An 18,688-nucleotide genomic window follows, 5' to 3' on the forward strand; every position below is an offset into this window, starting at 1 on the left:
CCAGCCCCTAGACTCTTTTTAACAGAACCTATTCTTGCTGGGCCTGGTGACGCACGCCTGTAATCCCAGCACTCAGAATTACGTGCCTAATTTGCCAAGAATCAAGACTACACACAGTATTTTTTCACATATCTGCTATTATTAACCCCAGGTGCTAATGTTTTATACGTCTTTGGTGCTCTTCTTTCAGCCAATGCCTCATATGAAATAAAATTTGTTACTTTATTGCTGTCTTAGTTCCAGAGGAGGGAAGGCTTGCACCAGGAAGCACAACAATGACACCATTGAACTGGAAGCTAAGATTTCCCCCTGGTCATTTTGGTCTCCTCATGCCTCTGAGGAAACAAGCTGAAAAGGGAGTCACAGTGTTGTCAGGGGTAACTGACCCAGATTATCAAGGGGAAATTGGACTACTACTCCACAAATAGAGGAAAGAAAGAATATATGTGGAGTGCAGGAGATCCTTTAGGGAGCCTCTTAGTATTACCACGCCCTGTTATTAAAATCAATGAGAAACTACAACAACGTAATATAGGCACAATGAGAAATGGCCCAGAGCCTTCAGGAGTGAAGGTATGGGTCACTCCACCAGGGAAAGAACCAAGACCTGCTGAGGTGCTTGCTGAAGGCCAAGGGAATACAGAATGGGTAGTGGAAGAAGGTAGTTCTAAATACCAGCTATGACCCTGTGATCAGTTTCAGAAAAGAGGATTGTAATTGTACTATTTCTCCCCTAATATGGTTCTAATGTAATATAATGTTGATAGACTTACCACTGGTCCTTAAGGATTGTTAAACTGTGTTATACTGTTCAAGTTCTGAAATGATAAGAATAACCATCACCCAAGGAAAACTTACCTTCTATTTTGGTAAGGGAATTAATGCATTTATGTTTGTACGTAGGATAGTTATAACACGTTAGGCGTAATTATAAGCATATTTTTGTATCTGGAAACTGGTTTAAAGAAATGTGTCTTACTGCCAAGTTGACAAGGGGTGGAGTGTTATGGTTGATACATTGTACCAACTTGGGGAGTCTAGAGGTTTGGCTAAGTGACTCAACAGTTTTGCCTCTAAGGGTGAAAAGGACACGCCCTTACCCTTCTGGGATATTATTTATTGTGTTAATTTGAGAAGTTTAGAAGGTTGACTATGCAACTCAGAAGGGGTCCAGGGTACTTACTCTTCAGCCTTCTGGTGTTGGCTCTCCGGCCTTCATCCTAGATTCTTCAGCATTCCATTGCAGACCCATCAGCCTTTTGATACGGACTTGCACGGACCCTGCAGTGAACTCCTGGCCCAGGGCTGGGCTCTTCAATCTCCAGCGTGCAGACACCCTCTGCACGCTTCCTCATCCAACTCTGTAGCTGACCATTGTAAGCCAAACTTGTAATTCCTTGTACACTCGTTTATCTTGTATTATATCTGTTCCTCTAGTAAACCCTGACTGATACAAAAGAAGACTTCTACAATGCTTTCAAAGTCAAAGCAGTGTTTTTAGAGGAATTCATAGCAATGTGTCTTCTACTGTAATAATTTTTAAATCATATTTACTATATATTTTGGTCATTCTTCATATCTATTATTTTTTTCATTTGAAAATTTATTCTCCAGTACCTTTTGAATTGGAAGCAAAGTTCTAAACAGAAAATCACAGGACCTGGCTTTCTACAGCCAGAACTTTAAAACTTAAAAGATCCCCTCCAGGGCTTCCAACTGAAAATCGGCAAAAGGCCAGTTCCCAAACAGACGGGGCAACCACAATTAGGCTAATAGTCCCAGTCAGCTGGGCTACTTCAGCTGCAAAACGAGTCACTAAGTATTACCCAGTTTTAACAGAACCTATTCTTGCTGGGCCTGGTGGCGCACGCCTGTGATCACAGCACTCAGGATTATGTGCCTAATTTGCCAAGAATCAAGACGACACACGGTATTTTTTCACATATCTGCTATTATTAACCCCAGGTGCTAATGTTTTATAAGTCTTTGGTGCTCTTCTTTCAGCCAGTGGCTCATATGAAATAAAATTTGTTACTTTATTGCTGATTCTATTTTTGGTAAGGTAGCTGGAGTTTTTTGTATTAACTGATACTCATTTTTATTTGACATTTCACCCCTTTCTCCCCTTCCTCCCGCCTTCAAGGAATAGGAACTTCAACTATTTCATCGAAGGACAAGCAATTGCTACAGGGCCGGAATTACTTAAAGGGTAGAAATCAGACTTTGGCTACGAAAATGCTAATCAAGAACTTTGCTGGTCAGACATCAATAGGGAAAGTCTGAGGGAAAATACCAAGAAGGAGAAATTGTCTTGACAGAGTTAAGAAGAGGAAAAGATGTGAAATGGGGCTTTAAATTGCTAACACAGAGGGCCCTGCACTACTTCCTGAAAGACCTGGGAGACAGCGAGACAAGACAGGGAAGGAGGAATGGGATGGCATAAGGACTCTCAGGGCAGCTGAGATTTCAGGCTTCCCTCAGAATTTCATGCTGCTCATTTGAGGCCACCTGCCACAGAGACCCCCCAAATCAGAGAAAACTTGGGTGTGCTAGAAAAAGACACCTCAGCATGCCCCAGTGTCCCCTAAAGGCAAAGCGGCACCAGCATAGGAACACTCTAGAACTTTTCACACTGGTTCCCCAAGAGATGGCCTGCCGAGCTTCTCAGAGGGGAAACAAATGAGGAAACAAACGCTAGACAGGGAGAGAGGCAAGGGAAAACAGTTGGCTTTTCCTGTGTACCTGTGTTTGTTTCCTGAGACCGCGAGCTGATCAAAGGACAAACTTCAAGCACCAATGTTATTTTGGTATGAAGCTGGCTCAACAGCCCCTGCTGATATCTGGGAATGAATTTAACGCCATTTCAAAAACTATGTCTAAAATCCCCTTACGAAGCCTGTCTCCCCACCTCTGGCTGACCGTTCTAGCCACAAAGAAGGGCTTATCTTTGCCTCCTTCACTTCCTTCATGCTGAACTCATTTTCAAGTTTTTCTCTTCTTCCTACATCTCTGTGGCTGGGGGCTGGGGATTTAGCTCAGCGGCAAAGCACCTGCCTGGCAAGCGCAAGGTCGTGAGTTCGGTTCCCGGTACCGGAGAAAAACAAAAAAACAAACAACAACAACAAAAATAAATAAATAAAAATGTGTACATCTCTGTGGTTGCAAAGTCCTGCCATTGTTGTCGACTGTCATCCCTCTGACCCATTCCCTTCTCTCAGTCTTTCCCACCCCTGCCCTCTCTGCTGGATTTGTGGTGCCTGTCCTCCCACAATCCTGACCTGCCTCCTGGTTCTCATTCTTGTCCTCTGGTCCAGTCTCCAGGTAACCTCCAATCAATAACTCCAACCTGTTCCTGCAATCTGCTTTCAGTTCTACATTGTCCCTTCCCCAGGGCTGTTTCCTCCCATCTCTCTCACCTCCTGCAGCTTCAGGTTTTTCTCTTTTGTCTTCAGCCTCTAAGTCCTGCTTGCACTACACCGTTTTCCTGTGCTGCTCAGTGCTTTGCTTATGTGACCCCTCTGCCCAAAACACCCGCTCCACTCTGTTTTATCACCCTTCTCCCACAGAGCCAATGCTTGCCTCTCCTATAAGATTCAGAAATCCCCACTTCCTCTAAATATTTGGCCAGCTGCTCCAACAGATGGATCTACTGCCCCTCCCTAATGCTTCCTTCCCTTCCCTTCCCTTCAGTGCTTTCTAAGCTCTCATTCACACCTCTGTGCCCCTCACTGCAATATATGAGCTCTGTCAAGACAAACATCTCACCTCCTTATTCCTACAACCTAGCACAGTTTCAGTGTAAAGGTCAGTTCTGAATGAATTTTGGTTGAAACCATGGTAGATGAAATGCGCATATACATAATCTCCCTCTCTCCTTCTCCCCCTTCTCTCTCCCCTTCTCCCTCACTCTCTCTCTTTCTCTCCCTCTCCTTCTCTCTCTAGGGATTAAGGGATTGTGCTGGAAGATCTGACTCCTAGACTGCCTAACGCCCCAGTTGAATTGATACGCATGCTTTCCCTGAAAAGCGCAAGGATTAGGGATTTAATGAGCGTGGATAAAGGATAAGTAAGTTTATTGAGCCAAAAGAAATTGAAGCATAGCAAGGTTATTCATAGAAGCAAGAAAGCAAAAACAGACAAGTGTAAGTCATCCAGTGACAGAAGAGAGAAATGGACAATTTTTGACATTTTTGAGCTCCTAGCCTGTGTTAGATACTTTACACATGCTAACTTATTTTACCATCAATAAAGATCTTTTGAGGTAGATAATTTTGTCCCCTGCAAATGAAAAAGTGGAAGCTGAAAGAGCCTATGCACTGTGTCCTCCAGTAAACAAGTAGGTAGGAGGTGAGATAGGAATCTAAGCTTGTGTGAGTCCAGCTTCCATTTCTTTTCTGTGCATCCTATTGCTTCTAAAGATATACGTGATAAATTCTACTCTTTTCTCAGTTCTTTCTGGGAACATAGGAACAAAAATAGAAGGGATGTGACAAATCTCCTGGTATTCATCATCACCATAAACATACATGTTCCAGATGTGCATGCTCCAGATATGCATGTCACTTAATCCATATCACAGTCTTATGAATGAGATGTTGTTGTGATTTTCCTCATTCTATACATGAGCACATTGATGCATAGAGAGTACACAAACCTGCCAAAGCCACACAGATTATAACTGGCAAATAAAGAAATCAAAGCCTAGAAATGTGGTGTCTGAGTGGATGCTCTTCATTATTCTACTCCTAAATATCTTCATGTGGGACACAGAAAGATCACAAGAAGAATCTAGGAGAAAAAATGCACAATGCACAAAGGCTTTTCCCAGGTACTCTATGGGTTTTCACTATAACTTTAGGAAGAAAAGATAGAGCTATACATCAGTTCTCCATTACACAGATAACCTTCACAAGACCTCCAAATTGGGCTCACTTAGATCCTGGAAGAAAGCTGTAAGTTGTATCATGATAAATTAAACTATTTCCTGCAGGTAAAATGTGGTAAATTAGGATTTACTTGTGGAAAATAGATTCAACACAATACTAAAATAATCATAAGAATACATGAAAAGCACACTAATATGAGTTTTTGTAAACATTTCTTATGTTAAATACAACATCACTTTGGTTTCTGCATGTACTTGCCTTGTAGACATTAATTAAAATAGAAATCAGTGAAGTTAAAATGGAAGATAAATTATTTTCCCTAGAGGACTTCCCAATAGCAACCACAAACATATGTTATTGCTCTAGGCATACTGAGAGCTACTTGTCTCAAAATTTTTTATTCTTTTATTCAGGATGAATGAATGGAAAATTTTAGCATAGCAAAAGCTAGAAGAAACAGTTTTCACGGTGCTGTTCTTTCCCATTATCTTTTGATCTTGTATTTCAGTAAGTCCTTTGACAATGACCTCTACCTGATTTGTCAGTACTGGTAATCTTTACAGTTGTTTACTATACTCTTGGTTTGCATATTTTGGGTTCTGAGATATGCTACTAAAAACTCAGGCATTTTCATTAATGTGACACCATTACTTTAGAACCTAAATGAGACAAATCTAAAAATTATTTGCATATTGATTGCATACTTAGAAAGTTCTCTGCTGCATTCAAATTTTGTATTGAAAAAAGTTTTCTCCTTTAAAGAGCATTTTTCTAAAACTCCAAAATCCTCAAGAAGAGGATGACAACTGATAAAGGAAACCTTCATTCACAGGAATAATTCTTATCCAGTACAAAGGCTTTCTGCTCCAGCAGTACACAAATCTGACAGTTTTGCCACTGGAACAGGTAACCCTGTTTGAAGTATCTACCACTACAAGATAAAACCAAAGAAGACAGAAATGAACTTGAGATGCTTTCTTTCGGATAAAAAATACAGCTCATTCCTCTTTCTATATATATTATTTTTCCTGAAAGTTGTTCAAAAAAGATCCTCTCAAACATTAGAAACCATTATACAATTATTCGAAGACTTCAAAAGATATTTCTGATATTCCTTGATGAGAACATATAAAGCCATTTCAATAGGTAGAAAAATCTGCACAAAAATATGCCCATAATTATGGCATTTTCACACATGATCTGATTTTTATATTTAGCATTTTTACATTAAAAATGAGGAAAATATATTTTTGAATTATTGATTATTTCTTTCTCATGTAATTTTGAATAATGCTTTGTCAGTTACTTCTATTTGTCAATGTGCACTTAGCACTTATATTTTAAATGCATTTATAATTTTCTAAACATCTAATGTGTTTATATGTATTTGTGTTCAAAATACTTTATATTTACTTATCAATTTTATTTTATGAATCCTGAGCTTGCTTTATACAGGTAGCAATAATGTCATTATTATGTAAATTAATTCCAGAAATACTATAATTGTCCATCAGCAACAGCCAAAATACTATAAGAGAAGTTTTCATTCTTTTTAGTCAAGAAAAGAAATTCAAAAGTGAGACTGTGCTTGCTAAAGGTAATGTAGGTCACATACCTGTCACTTAGAATTAATTTATACTATATCTTTAGAACAATTTCTCAAACTTTAATATGCGCGAGAATCACCTGAAGAGCCTATTGAAATTCAAGCTGTGATTTACTAGCTCTGGATTTGGGCCTGAGATTTTGAAAGTTTAAATGAATTCCCAGTTGATTTTGATGGTACTGGTCCCAAAGCTCTTCTAGAGCTCTCCATATCGCAGAGCATAGACTTAGTCATTCTCAAAGGAATGCTAAGAAATCTCCAAGAGGTAGAATTGTCTCAATTGTTATGATTTTAGGGAACTGAAGGAGCATTTGTGACCAGTGAAGTAAGGTAAGACAAGTGGGGTGGAATTTGTCTTGAAAGTTGGCAGAGAATTTGAGTTTATAAGGAAAAAAGATACCCTGGTTTCTCCTCAGATTGTATAAATCTTTCATCTTCTATAGGAAAAAAACATTATGAACTCTTGAGAAAGGAGATTTAGGACACTTTCTGGCTGTGGTGGGAACAATGATTTGAAATAAAAGCAGCTGGCTACCTGGCTGAGAATGCCTTCAATAGATTTACTCTTCCAAATAAGGTCACTGAAAGGACATGAAGGTTGAGCCAGAGCTCTTTCTTGGAATTCCTTGGTGCTCTTCCATGCCCAGAAAGCCATGAGCCCTGGTCAGGAACTGGGACCAATACAGCAGTGGAAGAAGACCCGTGCACTCCTGCCTGCTGCACCCGTCATCCCAGGAAGTTCTTGCAGATGTGGCAGGTTAGGTTAGTTGACCTGCATGGCGGCCATGCCTCTCCCTTCATGGCCCTGGTCTACTCCATCAACAATTGTTTCTTGCCTGTGTCTTCCCTTCAAACTCCCTGAGGGCAGGGGCAGCTTGTGACTATCCATCTTTCATACGGAACTTGCCACAATATCCAGCCCAGCCATTAGTGGACACTGATCTCTAAATCAGTATCCACTAAGTGAATAAGACCTGGAATATAGCACTTAACCTCCTTCCTTTCCCATGTCGAGTCAGGGGTTGATCTAAAAGAGAGATTCTGTCACTGTGCTCCATAGCTGGCCACATGCTTTGCTTTTTCTTTGCCCTCTGTGTTAAAGCATTGGATTTTAAGGCCTGCCCTCTACCATTAGACTCAGTATATTCCACAATGGCTCACACTGCAACACAACTCAGGTCTCCTTCCTGGATTAGGGCACAGACTTCACCAAGCACTGACAGCAGAGAATATCCTATGTGTTCAGATCTTTTAGGTGAGAAAGAAAACATGCTCATATTACCTCATGGAATCAGGTTTGTTTAAAAAACAACAGGGGAGATGAGGAAAGCAGGACTTTTCTGGGCAGTGGGACAAGCCTTCTGGCCCCTGAGAGCCTACCGTGAATAACCGACAGGCAACACAGTAATGCTCATACTTGCTCAGGGAGCAGCAGAAATGCCAGCAGCCCCACTCACTAACCCTCCTCAGCTAAGCAGGAGCCCATGGCTCTCTGCAGCTGCCCTGTGGTCAGTCAGTGGCAAGGGCAGGAAGTTCACACAGCAAGGAGCAGCCTATGTATGCAGAACAAGCAATCAGGCCACTTCATCAAATTAAGTCAGAGAAGTTGCAATGAGAAAGGGTGCAAAGAGCTCATTCTGTAGCCTTTCACACTGTCAGATTTTGATCCCCCACTTCCCTACCATTCTCACGCTGTCCCCTGACCCAGTCAGCAGGAGTTAGAGCAGTACTCTCTTGGTTATTCCAAGTGTCATCTCACAAATGAACTGCTACATTCTAGTTTCACACAAAAGACCTACTGCTTCATGTCTAAGGATTTTTCAGACACAGTCTCTGAGGATCCTGTGTGTCTTAAAAGACTTCATTAAATCAATGTTAAGATAGCATGCTTTCATTTTGATATAACCATGCATGTATGCTATGGATTACCAATTCCCTGAGCATAGCGGCAGCATTTCAGTGACTGTGGTGTTTTGGCTCAGGATCACTACGATGACAAAATGTATACCTTTGGTTATTGTGGGCTAATGACTATAGAGTGGAAATCAATATGATGAAAGTCTACATAATTCTTCTTGCCATGTAAACATCAGAGAACCTCATGATTTGTACAGATTAGGGGTTTACAGAAGCTCCAGTAGAAAGAAGAGGTGGGAAGTTGGTCCTTCCCACAGCATCCTGTAACATAAGCCATGTGATATGTGTGAGACAAGCTGTCCAATTTCACAGTCACATATTTACTTTGAGATTGGTAATTTAGTTTCAGCAAAACAGCATCACCCATCACATTGAATTTGCACTGTCAACTTGATTTCTTATGGTCTCATACTTTTTAAAATTTAATTTGTAATTTGTTTAGGTGTTATGCCTTTTAAAGAAATATAAGCAGAGGAAGTTTATTAATACTTTTAGGTTTGTATGTATTTAAGTAAATTTCTAACAAAAGCAACTTAAGCCAAAATGCAAAGCTAAGATAATTTTCTCCTCTTAAGAGATCATTCATTTATTAGTCAAGCTTGAGAGATTGGAGGGGGTATCTTTTAGGGATGTTAGCCCTGTGGTTACAAGTACAGTTACATTCCTAGTTAAAGCAGTGAGAGGGGACACGTGGTAAGCCAGGCGTGGTGGCACATGCTTATAATCTCTGGGAGACTGAGGCAGGAGGGCTGCAAGTTCAAATCTAGCCTGGGCAACTTAGTGACTTAATGAGATCCTGTCTTAAAATTTAAAAAATTTTAAAAGCAGGCTGAAGGTGCAGCTCAGTACTAAGGCCCTGGTTCAGTCTTCAGTCACACACACACACACACACACACACACACAAAGGCACACAACTGACTTCAAACAAAGTCTTCCTTGGTAGGAGGCTGTACTGGTGTTGCTCCTAGATCCGCCCTCATAGGCCAGCACACCTGTCTCTGAACTGCTGTCAGTGAGGGTTACAGATGACTCCCAGCTGCCTCCTTCTCTAGAGAACTGGCCCCAGAAGAAAAGGAGTCCCACCTGCTACATCGCAGTTTCCCTCCACAGCCATTTGGCCGATGGGAGCGTACAGAAGGCCAATCCTCTTGCTTCACGGTGGCTCAGCTCTGGGGTACAATTCATGCTGCAGAGCTCCCGTGGAGTCAGGCAGAGGCTGGACTCCAGAAGAGATCACAGCTCTGCTTAGAATCTCTCCTTCATTTTACTTCATTTACTCTTTCCCCCCTTGAAACACAGCCATAACACACAACCAAGCTCCTGTTTGAGACTCCGCTTCTAGGAAACCACAATTAAGACATTCTCCTAAGCTACAGAAAAGCTGCTTGGCATAAAGACTGGCTGTTTGGCCCAATGAATTCTCTGTGTGAACTTAGGTCCTTTCTTCTCTCTCCATTTACCAGGAATAAGAGACATGTCTCTTTCTCTGGAAAGTGCTAGAAAATAACCCCAAATAGGAATTAATTACTAATCAACTAAGTTTGAATCTGAAGATTTCTGACTTGTACATTGTGCGAAAAATCTCAAAATCAAAATGCCTCTTTTTTTGACTTAAATTTTATTTAAATAACTTCCAGTGAGAACAGAGCAGACCAATTATTACCACTTCTTCATAATACCAATGAACCAAGCCAGGGAGGGCAAGTGCACCTGCAGCCAGCTGCCAGCCAGGGTGATGGATAGGATCTCTCAAGGGAGGCGGCCTCAGCCCCGGCCCTGACCCACTGAGGGAGGAACAGACACAGTGGAGCGAGGGTTCTTGATGGTCTCATCAATGGACATGATGAGGCATGTAGCCTCAAAGGCTGCGGTCAGGCATGGATCCGCACCACAGCTGGCTCCCACACGAAGGCTTCAAAGTTGACAGCAATGTCCTCGTTGTTAATGTCCACCCCATACCACATAGCTCCCTGGGAACACCAAACCCATAGTTTATTCACAATGTTTGTGGCATCAAAGCCAGCATTATCACAGAGCTGGTGTGGGGTAATCTGCAAGGCCTTGGCATGTGCCCCAATCAGTAGCTGCTGTTTCCCTGGGATAGGCCTCGAGTAATCCCACAGGTACTCAGAGAGCTCCATCTCTATGGCTCCATCACCAGCCACCACTGGATCATCCTCAGTGACCCTCCTGACGATCATGATGGCGATATACACAGACCACTCTGTCCCCTCCATAAACTGCCCAGCACCAGAGTGGAGGATGAAGGTCCAAGTCTTGGCCTTGGGGCAGCCAGTGAAGAAACTGTACTTTTCACCTTCAGTCTGGGTCCCTTCAAACAGCTGGCAGCGGCCCAGCACATCTGCTGACAGAGCATTCACACTGGTCTGGATTGAGCCTGCACAGGCCATCATTGTCTTCTTCAACTCTTCCTCAGGCACAAGCAGGCACAGACCATGTCCCTATCAGTGAGGTACTGGGTGGCCACATCCCCAGAAGGGACTTTGGACAGAATAACTTTGGCTCTAGAATTATAGATCTTCTCTAACTTGTCGTAGAGAATGTTCCACTCAGCATCAATGATTGCCTGGAATCCTCTACTGTGTGGAGTCTGATTTCAGCACTGTATTTCTCGGCTTTCAGCTTAAGTTCAACATTTAATAAGGCAATCACGGTGTTATTGTACTCTTTAGGTTGCATTTCAAACCCAGCATAAAATAAAGTCTTCTTGAATGTAACACCAGCCACCAGCCGAGACTCCTCTAGGGCTCCATGCTGTACCTTCTGTATTCCAATCATTTTAAGCTGCAGCACATCATCGAGCATCATCACAGCATCAACTACCATCTTAGCAAAGAAGGCTTTCTGCTGGGAGATCAGCTTGGAGCTCAGAGCCGTCATGGCACTCTTCTCCAGCAGCTTCCTCTGCTCCACTTTATCTTGCTTCTTCACGGTCACAGCGATTTTTTTGATCTTGTTAATTGCCAACTGTGTGGCTGTGCAGAAAGCTTGGCTGATGATCTGGGGGTGCAAACCTTCCTCTACATATGGTTTCACTTGCTTCAGAAACTTTGCAGCTAACAGTGTTACTGAGGTGGTTCCATCACCAACCTCAGCATCTTGGGATTTGGAGTGTCTACTAAAGTCTTTGCTGCAGGATGGATGACATTAAGAAGTTTCAAAATTGTGGCCCCATCATTAGAAATTGTTGCTTTGTCTTGACCATCTGCAATAAGCTTTGTCCATGCCATGGGGACCCGGGGTGGTTCTTACAGCCTGGCAGACACTGACATTACTCACAAGCTGAGGGATGCCTTGGGAGCTGTCAGTCCCCTCTTTCAACAGTATAACTGGTGTGGGCATCATTTTGGCAGCTTCTCAGTGCCCTGCTGCTCTGTCCTCCGTGTTTTGGAGGCCAGATAGCCCAGAATGCTCCGAACCAGAACAGTCCCCAGAAGCTTCATCAGGCTGGTAGACCAGAATCAAAACACCTCTTTTTAAATACTTCTAGATCTCCAAAACCAAATGACTGCCTTCCTGAATTCAATTATGGGAAACTTTCATAAATTCTCTGATAGCAATTTCTTCTTAGGCACTTGTTGAGATAGCAAAGAGAACAATCTTTTGTCCTTGGCACAAATATGTCTGCAACCAGTTGCTCCTCTTTGCCCATAAGGACTGTTCTCTGTTTAATAGAACCAAGTTAGTCTGAAAGCATGAGAAATGGAGTCCTGATGGAGAACACTATGAAGCAGATCTAAGCAGGACTTAAATTAACCAATTGGCTTTTCATGTTCTCTTGTGAATCTGTCCAAGGCCTAGGCTCCTGGCACTCTTGAGTCTCTGAGTAAGGCAGACTGCATAGAGTCTAGTTCCCATTATATAGTGTAGCATTTCATAAATCTAATAGGAGTAAACATTTTTACATTTCTTGTCACTCTACAACCTTCCCCCACTCATTTCTTCTCCTATAAAAAAAAAAAAAAAAAAAACTCACACAAATTAAACTGAGTTAATAAAGCAATATATATAGTTCTCAACTTTTGGACACTTGGTATGTGTCAATTGCTTTTCAGAAAGTATTGCAATCATTGTCTTTTTAACTCTCACAATTGCCCTGTGAAGTGGATATTCTCTCCACTCCAAGCTAGGATTAATTTTTCTTATGTTCTGAAGGTAAGGAAGCTATGCACATGTAGCAGGCCCACGAAATTGTCAGTATGTTGATATCCATGTCTTCCTTCTTTCTTCACCTGCCTGGGCATTTGGCTTTCATCTTAATGGTCATGAAATGACTGATGTGTCTCTAAGCAGCACATCTGCAGGAAGGAGGGGGCAGAGGCCATGTCTTTCCTCTAGTGTTGATTTATTTAGGAGGCCAAGTCCTTTTCAGAGATTTCTGCCTTCATTTCATAGACCAGAACTGTAACATTTGACCACCTGAGAACAAGGGAAGTAGGGGGTTTGAGCATCTCCAGCTATGATAGCAGTATTTGTAATTAAAATTTTACTTATGAGGACAATGTCTTAGTTTCCCTTGAATAATACCAGTTTGTACTGGTACTAACAACATAATCATTAATAATCATTAATAAAGTTGCCTTTCAACCTTGAGTGTCTCTCTTTGCATGATAAATTCCCTAGCTAAAACTTTTCTATAACAGAGAATGGTAAAAGGAAGGTTGAGAAAACCAAACTTCACTGTTGTATGCCAGAAACCAGAGTATTTGAAAATCAGTGTAAATCTTAATTTATAGTCTTTCACAAAAACACCACAGGAGTATATATTTGTGATACAAAACTAAACTTCTTTCAAATTTTTGTTCTCATTTCTCTTGCTATCAATATGTTAAACATACATAGCTAACGCCATGTGTGTTTCCTCCTCCTCCTTTTTTTTCAGTACTGGGGATTGAACCCAGGACCTTTGCACTGAGTTGCATCCCCATCCCTTTCCTTTCTTAAATTTTATGATGGGTTTTTGCTAAGTTGCCATGCTGGGCTCCAATTTGCAATCATCCTTCTTCAGCCTCCTAGACTGCTGGGATTACAAATGTACACCCTCTGCTTTCTGACTCAGCCTGTCCTCCTCTCCTCCCTCGCTAGCCCAGGCTGTGGTCGCATCAGTCCACTTAGCCTCTTCCTGTTTCATCAGTCTCACTGCCACACTTGGCGGCAGGATGGCATCTATTGTGTGTCTCTGTCCTGCTGCCTCCATCTCCTTTTCAACAAAGAAGGATTTTGCCACAGCTGCAATTGACAATGAGCCTGGGAGAGAGTCTGTCTGAAATGAAGCATCAAAGACCCTGAGGAGGTCCCTCAGAGTACGGATTGTCTTACACCTGGAGCCCTTCCTACCAGAGAGTTGCAGGAATAGGACATAAACACTTTGCTCAAGCCCATTTGAATTTGGTTTGTCTCACACATAAGGAAAGACATTTTAGCAAACTTACTGATTTCTTTTTACAACTGAAGAAATCTCAGATGGAATCTCCTACCCTTTGATGGGAAGAAGATGCATGTAAAAATGTGTAAGTTAACATTTTATTCATGTTACCTATAACATGAATGAAATGTGATATTCATTTTTCTTTTGTTCTTGTGAAAAGCCTGTGATTGGACACCATATTTCAACTTATTTTTCTGTATTGTTGTTAATGATTGAGGATAGAGGAAGAAACAATTGTGGAAAAGGAAGTAAATGTGCTGTCTTCTAAAATGGATAGACCCCAATCATTCCTGGCTAAGCCATTTTAAATCATAGTGAGTGTCTCACTAAGCCAGTGTTGGGGAGGTAGAGTGGTCAGGTGACCTCAATGCATTAAAAAAAGTACTTGCACGATGGTGAGGCAACAGGGGCCCTATTGACCGGTGGGGAAGGTAAAAGCAGAGCACAGTAGCTGAGGCTTTAATCTAGCTTCATGAATATGAAAGTCTAGTAAGATGTTCCTATGAAGACCAGACATTCCTGTGGGAACTGCATAGCAGCTAGACCTTGCTGAGGATTGAAAAATTATGGTGAGGATTTTGCTGTCCAGAAGTGGCTGATGGAGACTAGCAAACCCTTGGAGTACACAGCACAAATAGTGATTGTTCAAGCAAACAAGTCTTTTTACTGTGAACACTGTAGACAGTCCCTCCACAGCCACAAGGACACAGAAACAGCATCAACCTTACAAAAACATTGAGGAAGGATATCTGCTAATTTATAAAAATAAAGTCAAATTAAAGAGTCTTAGTCAATTTGGGCTGCCAAATTAGAAAGCCGTAAAGTATTAAGTGCCTCTAACAACGGACATTTATTTTTCACAACTTTGGGAGCTGAGAAGTCCAAGATCAAGGGACTGATCAATTTGATAAGGACTCTCATACATTTTGCTGACTGACATTTCTTGCTGTGTGTTTACAGAGAGAATGAGAGTTATCTCTTCATGTAACAAAGGCATAAATCCTATCAGCCCCTCATGACCTCATCTAACCCTATTTACTTCCCAAAAGCTCCACTGGAAATACCCCCTTTGAAATTAGGATTTTAGCATGGAAATTTAGGGGGTGGGCATAGACACCCAGCCCACAGCAAGAAGAAATAAATCACAGTGGATTTTTGGAAAGATCATGTCCATCTGTATCCATTTACTGTGTTTCTTTAAATCTTGCTCTATTAGACATATCTTTGATGCTAAAATCAAATGTAATAATGTGTGCTTAGCAGTTTATGCCAAACTTTTTTCTTTTTTCTCTCCTTCTTCTCTTCTTCCTTCTTCTCCCTGCTTCCCCCACTTCCTCTCCCCTCCCTTTCCTTTTATTTCTCTTCCTCCTCCTCCCCTTTCTAGTCCTCTTCTTCTTTTTCTTCTTCCTCTTCTTTTTCTTCCTCTCCTTCTTCTCCTTCTTTTCCTTTTACTTCTTTTTCAATGCAAATTGAAGAAGATGGAAATTTAATTTAGTGTGACCTATATGTTATGTATACATTCATTCCAAGGCCAGTTTATTTATTAAAGCTACATACTATAAACCTATAACTAAGTACTTTTCTGATAATCTTCAGCTGACTTTCTGGGGCATAGGACCTGCCCAGGAAATCAAAGAATGCAGCCCTTAAACAGGAAAAAGACAAAGGGAAGGAGCAGGAAAGTGACTCATAGTAAGAACAATGTGTATATAGCAACCCAGTGCATATTTACGTATCTATAATTGAAAACAGCTACTCATAAATGAATAATTACTGTGTTAATCCATGCTCTCCACAATATAAAACATACATAGACATGTCACACAGAATCATGCAATTCATAAAATGTTTTAGTCGATCGTGGACTGCATAGACAATTGTGATTCTATAAGATGATACCACCTAGTGATGATGTAGCCATCTTGGCTTGGATATACAGCCTCTGATTCTCACACAGTGATGGAAATTTCTCAGAACACATCCCTACAGCTAAGTGATGTATGACTCTGCATGCGTATGTGCATGTGTGTGGTTTTATCTTTTGTAATCTGACCAGCAGAAATAAACCTTCCCAGAAGAAAAAGTCACCAACCAAAAGAAGACAGAAAAATATACTACTTCCATGTGTTGCTTATATTCAAAGCCTACTCCTGGCAACTTCAAAATCTACAGATTAAGCCAGTAGGCTGGAGGCTCAGGGAGGAGTTGAGGTTGCAGTTTGAGTATGAAGGCCATCAGCCAATGCAATTTGTCTTCCTTGGCAACATTAGTCTTTTCATTAAAGCTTTTTGAATGCCTGGATGAGGCCTACTTATATGAGCAAGGGTAAATGCTAATCTAATCTTGCCAGGTGTAGTGACACATGCTTGTATATATCCCCAAAAACTTGAGAAGCCAAAGCAGGAGGATTCCTCAAGCCTGTGAATTTTTAGGCCAGCCTGGGCAACATAGTCAGACCTTGTGTCAACAATAAATAAAGTAGATTTTAATCTCATCTTTAAAAAATGCCTTCACAGCAATTTTCACACAAGTTTAAACAAACATCTGGGTACCATGGCCTATTCGTGTTGTCACACATAATTAGCCATCCCAGTTATCTTAACTATGTGTGATATACTCTGGTATTTCCCATTCAATTCTATTTTGCTCCATTTTACTGTTTACAAATGATATTTACAAAGTACTGACTGGTTTTATGACTCACTCTAAGTATGCAATTTAAAAATCTGAAAAATGCTATTGTAAGAAACTGTTGGAAGGAGCCTCATAGACTTTCTTGTACAACATTTTGGGGATGCATAAGTGTCCTTTTGCACTCAGGAGCTCAAGGAAGAGGAGTTTCTAGGAGCTAAATGTGCAATGGAAGACTGTGTCCCTCAAGCTGAAAAGTGACATGGATGTTATCCCAAAAGCTGGGAGAGATCTTATGTTTCAGAGAGAAAAGGACAAAAATATCCTCCATGAGTTATAACTGCAGGCTAGACTGGAACAAGGAGATCTGAATGGACACAGCATATAAGTGGTGACATTAAGGACAGTATGATCAGATATTTCCACCATAACACTCTGTATTTGCTCCCAATTCAGGCAGCTCTGTAGGAAGGACAGCAATGCTGAAACACCTGAGATCCACTTCTACCACTTGGTGGTATGGGAACTTGACAGAGAAGTTCATTCCATTATCTATTGCTGCATACAAATCATCCCATGTGAAAGGCTTAAAACGTCACCTATCATCTTACTCATATTCCATGTGCTCCTGAGGGTTGATTGAACTTGCCAGGATGGTTTTCATGCAAACTCTCATGTAGCTGCAGCCAGATAGTGGCTGCAGCTGCAGTTATCTAAGGCCAGTTCATTCAGATGACTGCTGTCTAGACCACAAGACTAACAGCAGGAGCTATATCATCTGGGGCTGTTTGAGGGTCTCTGTATTTGCATGGTCTCTCCACACAACAGATTCATGGCTGGGGGAAAACACCAAGCAGAAGTTGTTTGGCTTTTAGGACTTGGGCTCAGAGATCACACAGCATCACATAGCATCACTTCTGCCATGCTCTGATAGTTGAGCCTGCTCATGGGCTGGAGAAAGAGACTCTACCTCTTTGTTTTGGGTGTGTGTGTGTGATAGTGTGTGTGTATGCATGCACACTAGGGATTGAAAATAGGACTTTCATACTGAGCTACACCTGCTGGCTCTTTTTAAAATGTTTTTAAAACAAGCCCTTAAACTAAGAGCTTTTAAAACTAAGCCCTTAAATTGCATAGACAGGACTTAAACTTGCAACCCTACTACCTCAGTCTGCCAGAGTTCTGGGATTAGAGATGTGCTCTACCACAGAGACGCCATCTCTTGATGAAGGAAGAGCAGGTCCTTGTGCAACACATGAAACCAGACACATTGTTGTAATTACTTTTGACATTAAAACCTATGTTTATCACTGGAAACTAAAATAAATAAAATTTCTGTAAATCCAAGTTAATGCAGTAAAATTTACATTTGACATCCCATGTACCATTGAGAACATACAAGGAAACAGAAGCCCCAATGCAGCCCAAGGTCTTCATTTCACCCCTAAGAAATCTAAGCCATAAAAGGAGCCAAGGATTGCACAGAGAGGCAGAGCAAGGCCAAATCAGAGGCCCCTGTATTCCAGTCAGTTCCCTTCTTGGTCTCTCCCTCGTTAGGCTTATTTCCGGAGCAGACTTGAGCAGGACAGCACATACAGCGTTCTGGTAGTAGTCGAGGTATCTAGCAATGAGGTCCACACTGCATCCAGACATTGAATAAGAGGAAATATGACAACATTTGCCAGTTGTGGAGAGGACTAGAACCTCACCAGAATGATACTCTGAGCACAGCAAGGGGCACACTAATCTGAACACACATCAGCCATAAACAGCTGGTACAATAGGACCAGTGTGTCCCATCAGATATCATCTTTGCTTCTGCACTGAGCCAAAATAAGAAAATATTTTCTTTTGTTTAAACCCAAGATTACAACTCAAGCATTCATAGTTTTGGTCTAGAAACTTTTTGCAAATACATTCTTTCTAGGGAAAAATAAAGTGTGATTTTTCTCTGTGATGGCAAACAGAACTTTGAAGGTACATCTTAAATACTTTTTAAAAGTTAAATCACTTCTGCTGAGAAAAAATGATGAGTCAATAGAAACTAAATCATGATCAGATAGACTAAATTTTTTTACAATAAAATGATTTCTAAAGAAAGGGCAAAGTGTTTCAAAGAATTGGTTTCCAGTAGATTTTATATTAACAATCATCACTTTTCCGTACTTAAGACTTATCCAGCCTATTGTTATGGAAATG

The 18,688-nt window shown here is 41.2% G+C and overlaps 1 long non-coding RNA gene and 1 pseudogene across 1 annotated transcript in view; one reads left to right on the plus strand and one right to left on the minus strand.

Annotated features, from left to right (window-relative positions):
• The window catches only part of LOC102023286, a 55,111-nt gene extending 52,105 nt beyond the window's left edge, over positions 1-3,006 (plus strand). The window contains exon 4 of the long non-coding RNA XR_261436.2: positions 2,144-3,006. This is a non-coding gene — a long non-coding RNA (uncharacterized LOC102023286). The remainder of the gene's footprint in view (positions 1-2,143) is intronic.
• Positions 3,007-10,062: 7,056 nt separating this feature from the next.
• On the minus strand, positions 10,063-12,115 carry LOC102023509 (annotated as a pseudogene).
• Between the last annotated feature and the right edge of the window lie 6,573 nt (positions 12,116-18,688).

This window comes from Chinchilla lanigera, unplaced genomic scaffold (genome assembly GCF_000276665.1).
Source record: "Chinchilla lanigera isolate Chin_1 unplaced genomic scaffold, ChiLan1.0 scaffold00029, whole genome shotgun sequence".
Classification (NCBI taxonomy): domain Eukaryota; kingdom Metazoa; phylum Chordata; class Mammalia; order Rodentia; family Chinchillidae; genus Chinchilla; species Chinchilla lanigera.